Here is a 7,416-nt window from a genome sequence, read left to right on the forward strand (position 1 = left end):
GAAGCGTGAGACTAGAAATATCTGCATTTTAAAAACCACTGGAAAAAGCCGGCCGTGGTGATGCACGCTTGTAATCCCAGCATTAGGGAGGCTGAGACCGGAGGATCACGGTTTGCAGACAGCCTCAGCTACTTAGTGAGGCCCTCTGCAACTCAGTGAGACCTGGTTTCAAAATAAAGAATAAAAAATAGGGCAGGGGGTGTAGCTTGGAGGTTGAATGCCCCTGGGTTCCATCCCCAGTGCCGCCAAAAAAACAAAAAACAAAAAAACACCGGAGATAGGATGGTGAGGTCTTGGGTAGCATACACACGCAGCTGGCTTCTCTGAGAAGTTCTATTGGGGTGTCAGACATGGAGCTTGGGTGTCTCTGGACTGTCCTCACCAGAGTCACTTCTACAAGAGACGGGGCGGCTGGAGGTCCCTGGCCGGCATCATCATCAGCAAAAGAACACACAGATACATTAAAGGATCAAATCACAGGACCTCAAATAAAAACGTCTTATCCTATGCCAGTTGCTCTGGGAATATTTCAAAAACCCTGGTGCTCAGAAGAAGCCGAAGCATCTCAAGTCCCTAGAAGCCTCCTGTCGTTCCCCTCTTCCTGTCTTATCAATCGTTTGGTTTACTGGGACAACATGCTCTTTTCCTTAATAGAAAACAACATCTCCTTTATATGTTAGAAAGATAGAAAGCCCACAACATATATATATATATATATATATATATATATATATATATATAGTAAAATTTAAGGTTTTGAGGCTATCTGGGGTTACCTTTTTTTTTAGAAATGGCTTGACAAGGTCAGTGTGTGTGTGTGTGTGTGTGTGTGTGTGTGTGTGTGTGTGTGTGGTGGGGGCACTGGGGATCGGGCCCAGGGGTTTCTACCTTTGAGCTACACCCCTAGCCCTATTTGATTTTTTATTTTGAAACAAGGCCTCACTAGGCTGCTGAGGGCCTCGCTAAGTTGCAATGTCACTTTTTGTTGCTTTTATTTCATCCCTAAAGCACACATTCTAGGAATAGGACAGGGAAAAATAGTGCAACATCAGTGAAACTCCAGTAATCCTGTCTCTTTAAAATGAGGAGATAGGATATAAAAATAGGCCCAGAAGTGCCAAGACTTTGCTGCCCAAAACATCTCGGCATCTACATGTGTGAGAATCCATGTAGTCATCGGCGATTAGCCCCGAGAGAGGGCATCGTCTCTGGCCAAAAAACTCCTCCACTCTTAGATATTCTTTCATAACTACTATTCTTTTAGTAATGATTCTTTTTAACTTTCCACATGAAATTGCTCCGGTGGAAAAAAGATCAGGACTGTGAGTGAAACTTTCAGCCTTGCTCAAATGGTAATTAGATGAGCCTTGTTCAAATGGTAATTAGAAGCAGCATTCCAGTCCACCTTCGACCTTCAATACAGCCCTTCAATACAGCGACACCACCTGGTTAAAAATAGCTATGTCAAAACAAAGGACAGATAAAATAGATGTGTAAAGATGAAAGAAAGAAAATATGGTGAGAATAAGAAAGTATTTTGTATGAAGAAGAGCTTATCCTGAGATTGGCCCGAATGGGAAAGAGAGAATTAGGGTAATCAGAAAAGAAAAGAAAGTTGCAGAGGGTTAGTGATAGGAATATGGATTATTAAAAGAGGGAAAATGCTCAGCTGCTAGAGAAATATATCTGACAACTAAATCTAAAGACCTCATGTTATTTCTTGGTGCCTACCTGCTAAACTGTGTCATGAGTTTAAGTTTTCAGACAGCGGATAGCATTGCAGACAAAATCCAGCAGATATTCATCGAAATTCCTTAAATCATCATAAAGGAACACGGATAATAACTATATGAAAGCTGGAATCTTGGACCCCGTCCCCCATTATATATAAAGGAGGACATTGGACTAAGCCCTAGGAACGAGAGCTCCGAAAGGGTTAAAGAAAACTCCTAAAAACAAACCGGACTCGTCAAATGATTTTGGGTGTGACTTTTAGCCAAATAGAAGCCTCTGCAGCTGCAAGGCCAAAGGGGGCTGGGCTCTGGAGCACAAGACCCACCTGAGATAATGGGACTGATTTCAATCACAAAGACCTGGGATAGCCCAGGCCTTACTTTTGTCTTGTTCAGGGTTGGTAATCTGCATGTGTATCTCTCTTTTGTACCTTGGGTGTTTTGCACTTCTTTTTACTAGAAATTCACTGGGAGAGGGGAATATATAAAAAATCTTGTGTCCAAAATAAAGTGTTCGATTGCACAAGAAGCATCGATCCATGTCAGGTTCTTTCTAAAGCGCCGATCATAGGATTATTTTCCTAGGAAAGAACCGCTACAGATAAGAATCTGTGGGAAAATCACTCTATCCTTCCCCACCTTTACTGAGACCCTCGACCGCGAGCAAACTCGCGCCCCACTGGACTAGCTGGCCTTTGCTTTCAACACAGAAGTACACCAGATACCAGTAACAGTGATTAAGGAAAGACCGGTTCAATCCATGCTGAATACTATTTTACGCTCACCAAGAACACAAAACATAGCAAGTGTTGATGAGTGTGAGAAGTTGGAGCCCTTGTACGTGGCCAGTGAAAACGTAAACTGAGGCAGCTGTCAGCAGTGGGGCAGCTCCCCAGATGACACACAGAATCCTATGACCACGCACGCCCATGCACGCCCAAATAACCGCCAACAGGAACGCAAACAGAACCATGCTAATGTCGCACAGAGCGCCCCAAATAGCCACTGCTACTCGAGGTCTCCAGCGGGCTACTATCTGGATAGAAGGCTTACGCATGCTACGATGTCACGGGCCTCAAAACGTTATGCTCAGTGGCAGCAGCTGACAAAGGTCACTCTCGTATGGTCCCGTTTATATAAAACATCTACAAAGGCAAATCCACAGATATAAAAGGCAGAACAGTGGTTGCCAGGGGCTGGAGGGCAGAGGAAGGGGGGTGACGGCTTAATATGTATGAGCTTCCTTTAGAAAATGTTTTGGAAGTAGATAAGGTGATAGTTGCACAACGTGGTAAATGTAATAAATGCTGGCAAATTTTATACTTGTGTACGTGTGTGTGTGGGGAGGGGGCTACTGGGGACTGAACCCAGGAGCATTCTACCTCCATGCTACACCCTCAGCCCTACTTGATTTTTATTTTTGAAACAAGGGTCTTGCTAGGTTGATGAGTCACTACTTGCTGAGGCTGTCCTCGAACCTGCGATCCTCCTGTCTCAGCCTCCCAAGTGCTTGGATTAGAGGCATGAGGCACTGTGCCCAGCTAAATTGTACTTTTAATGGTCAGTACTTTTTGTAGGTGAGGAGGAGGAGGAGGAGGAGAAAGAAGAGAAGGGGGATGATCTTATCAATAATTGGTGGGTAAAGTTCTGTAGATCAACAAAACAGGTGAGAAACAGGTAATAAAGGGTTTTAAATTTACACAGCACACTTCCAGCTTCACTGAAGCAGAACTGACAAAGAGAAATTGTGCACTTCTGAAGGAGTACACTGTGGTATTCCGATGATGTACACACTGTGAGGTAGCCGCCAGAGTCAAGCTATTTTTTCGTGTGTACGGTATTGGGGATTGAGACCAGGGGCATTCTACCTCCGAAGCTCTATTTTTTATTCTTTTTGAAACAAGGTCTCAGTAGTTCTGGAGGGCCTCACTAAGTAGCTGAGGCTGGCGACAAACCTGTGACCCTCCTGTTTCAGCCTCCCAAATACTGGGATTACGAGCTTGGTGTGCCTGGCCCAGTCTACCTCTTCAAAGGTGCTTTGTGTTGGATTGCACCAGCTGGTAGGAATGAACACTCAGCTCAGAAGGCGCAGTGGGAATGCCTTACTTTGAACTCCAAACTGCATTCTTTGAGATTATTCTGATAAGGGCTACGTTGTGTGAATAAACTATAAAATATAACTGTGTGCAAAAACGTACAGGATACTTAAAAGTTGGAGGGGTAAAAAGCAGGAGTGTAAGGATGAGTAACTAGATTTAATAAACAAGCGGCCTCCACACAGTTCAGGAGTCTGGGCTACAAGTAATAGATATATTACAAAATCTGGTGCGCAGGTCCGCTCCAATCCCTACCTCTCCTTCAGTATCGGTTCTTATTAATCACGTTCTCACTAATTACTTCTACTGTTCTGACTTAAAAATAACATGGCCTTTCTTTCCGTCTAGATTTTGCATTTCAAACACTGCCTCCAAATAACGGTTTAGGCAGGAGAGGTCATATTCTGATGCATTAAGGCTACTTAACTATTTAAAGAAATTAGATGTTAACTTTGTACGGAAAGTGTCATAAATTGTGGCTAATCATTTGTAATAAGTTTTTCAACAGTTTTCTCTAACAGTTTTGAAAATCATAATTTCCAGGCTATAAAGTTCACCCATGTGAGGCGTGCAATCCTGCAGTTTTGCGGATGTCTGCAAAGGAGCAGCTTTCACATGATCTGAATTGCATCTTCACATGCGGATTTTAGGTTCAAGAGTTATGTAAGAAGCCGGGCGTGGTGGCACATGGTTGTAATCCCCGCACTTGGGAGGCTGAGACAGGAGGAGCGCGCAGGTTCGAAGCCAGCCTCAGCTACTTAGTGAGGCTCTCAGCAACTTAGTGAGACCCTGTTTCCAAATAAAATATAAAATAGGTCTGGAAGTATAGCTCAGAGGTAGAAAGCCTCTGGGTTGCACTCCTAGTAACACACACACACACACACACACACACACACACACACACACACACAGAGTTATATAAGAGGTAGCGTGCCTTATGGTTACACACGGGCTTTGGTGCCGCCCTGAGCTGGTTCAAACCTTGATTCCACCAGTAGTTATTTGAGCTACTTCCTCAACTTCTTTGTACCACTGTTTCTGTGTATGTAAAATGAGAATAATATCTACCTCATAGACATATATGAGTTTTAATGACATACACGCAAAGGTCTAAAAAACTGCACAAAATAAATAATGAGTGCCAAGGATGGCCATCGCTGGTCCGCTTAGGGAAGCTATGTCAGTAAGCTGCTTCAAAACGTAAGCATCTCTGACTGCCAACGCACGTCATGGTTATAAAGGCCCCATGAAGAAGTTTACAGCGCGCCTCCCTTCTCACGGCGCTGCACTTATGTTATTGTCTCACTTAATAGCTGAGATCACTTGGCAGATGTCTTGGCACAGCGTTTTTACATTCAGTGCTTCACTCAACGCACAACTACTTTTTGATGGCAAGGAAAGCTCACCTTTTTCTCTGGAGAACTGACTGTGGGTTCTGATTTCGGGACAGCGTTGGTAGTACCTGAGTATCAGTGACTCTTGAAGTCTTGGTGGACCTTTGCTGCTGGAAGGTGTGAGAAGCATGATGTTCTGTTCACAGGGATACAAACTGGCCATTTTTCTGAGTTAAAATTATTTGCTTACGAGAAGCTTCCAATTCACCTACACTATTTACGATTGCTGATTCTTAACCGGGAACATCTTTTAATATCATAAGGAAATGGAAACTATACAACAGTCTGCCTTTCAAGGACTTATACACTGCCTATTATCCTCCATGCTGATGGCTCCCAAGTCGTTCCTAGGCATACTGCATCTCCACGTATTGACAGCTACTGGGATTTACCATCAGTAAGGGACGGACTCCTACGGGGTAAATCTTGCTGACTTTACCTCCCTTTCCAGTGCACACTTAGGGGTTTATTTCATTATGAGGGTTACGTGTCAGCTTGCCCAACCTGGAATCCTGCCTAACAAAATGGAAATTACCAAACTGAAGTGGGAATGTACCACTGGCTCTGCTCATTAGCCTTCGAAGCCACAGAAATGGTCAAAGTTCACAAGCACTTTAATCCTCACAATAATTCTACAGATCAGAAAATATCATTTTCCCTATTTTTAGAAAGAAAGAAATAGGCCTGACATAGATTAAGTAACTTCCCTCAGTATCAGAGTAAGGGGCGAAGATGAATCTTGAGACAGGGTTAACATCAAAGTTGATGTTGTTAAACCATTATGTCTAACTATCTCATCCTTTGAAATTCCTTTGCATGTGTGCACGCTTGGAGGGAGGGGTGACACTGGGGATTGAAGACAGGGATTTTCTACCTCTGAGCTACACCCCCATTTTATTTATTATTGCTAAGTTACCTCACACTGGCCTTGAACCTGCAATCCTGCCTCAGCTTCCCAAGTTATGGGGGTGCGCCACCACCCTTGGCTTCCCCTGAAATTCTTTACCATTCTTTAGAGTCTCAATTTTTAATATGTTCTATGAACAGAACCTAAAAGATAGCTTGCTAAGAGAAAAGAAGAGGTGACTCTTGGTTTTATGATTTTTGGCAGAGGTACATGGTATATAAGATGCTGGCTTGTATTTTACCAAGGACCAACAGGGCATGTTATTACTAAAACTTGATCATTACCTGTTAACTAGTTATTATTTTAAAAACTGTGCTCAGCCAACTGATCATTTATTCATGTGTGTGCACATGTGCGTGTGTGTATCTACTTATCGCTTTTTTGAACTGATTACGTGCCTAGGCAGATAAACCTATTAGGGCCTACACTTTTTCTTCACATATAGCTCATTACTTAGCCCTGGTGATTTGTAATGTTGGATAATTAAAATTTTTTGAGATCGGTGAGAAAGGCTAGAGGGATCAATAAAGAACTGGTTTAACTTGAGATGGGACTTCAATGGACAAATGGACTCCAGGTTTCAATGTGTCAACAGAGCCCCCTTTTAGGAGAAGAATCTAACATTAACAAAGGTTTGTGTCCCTAAGCTCTCTGTGAAGGGCTTGTCATAAATGTTCAGGAGTAATTCTGGGGCATTACCACTTTGCACCTTCTTTCCACTAGGAAATTACAGTTGTAGAGAAATGCTCACCCGCTGAAGGGAGAAAGAGAAGGATGAGACAGGAAGAGGAGAAAGTGGGGGAGTCAGAAGACATGAGCACCCGCCATCACTGACTCCAGTTTATCTTTTTTGTGTGTGTGATACTGGGTACGGAACCCTTCCACCTTCCGGCTACACTCGCAGCCCTATTTTCATTTTTTTTTTAATTTGGAAACAGGGTCTCTTAAGCCAGGGAGGCTGGCTTAGAACCTGTGCGATCCTCCTGTCTCCCCCTCTCAAGCGGGATTACAAGCGTGGGCCACCACGCCCGGCAAGATTCCAGTTCATGTTTCTGTGGAGGTGGAGACCTAAGCAACCTGCAGGTCCCTCTGCGCTTTAGCTTTCCTGTTCATATACACGGTGCTAACTATATTTAGGGCACGTGGGGGAAAAACATCCCTCCATCCCTCCTATATTGTTTACACATGACCTTCAGGTGTTCTCAGCAGGATACTGCACATGCTTGACTTCAACTTAAGTCTTTTTTCTTTCTTATGGTGCCTGGGATTGAATCCAGGGACATTCT

This window comes from Muscardinus avellanarius, assembly GCF_963383645.1.
Source record: "Muscardinus avellanarius genome assembly, chromosome: 3".
NCBI classification, from domain to species: Eukaryota; Metazoa; Chordata; class Mammalia; order Rodentia; family Gliridae; genus Muscardinus; species Muscardinus avellanarius.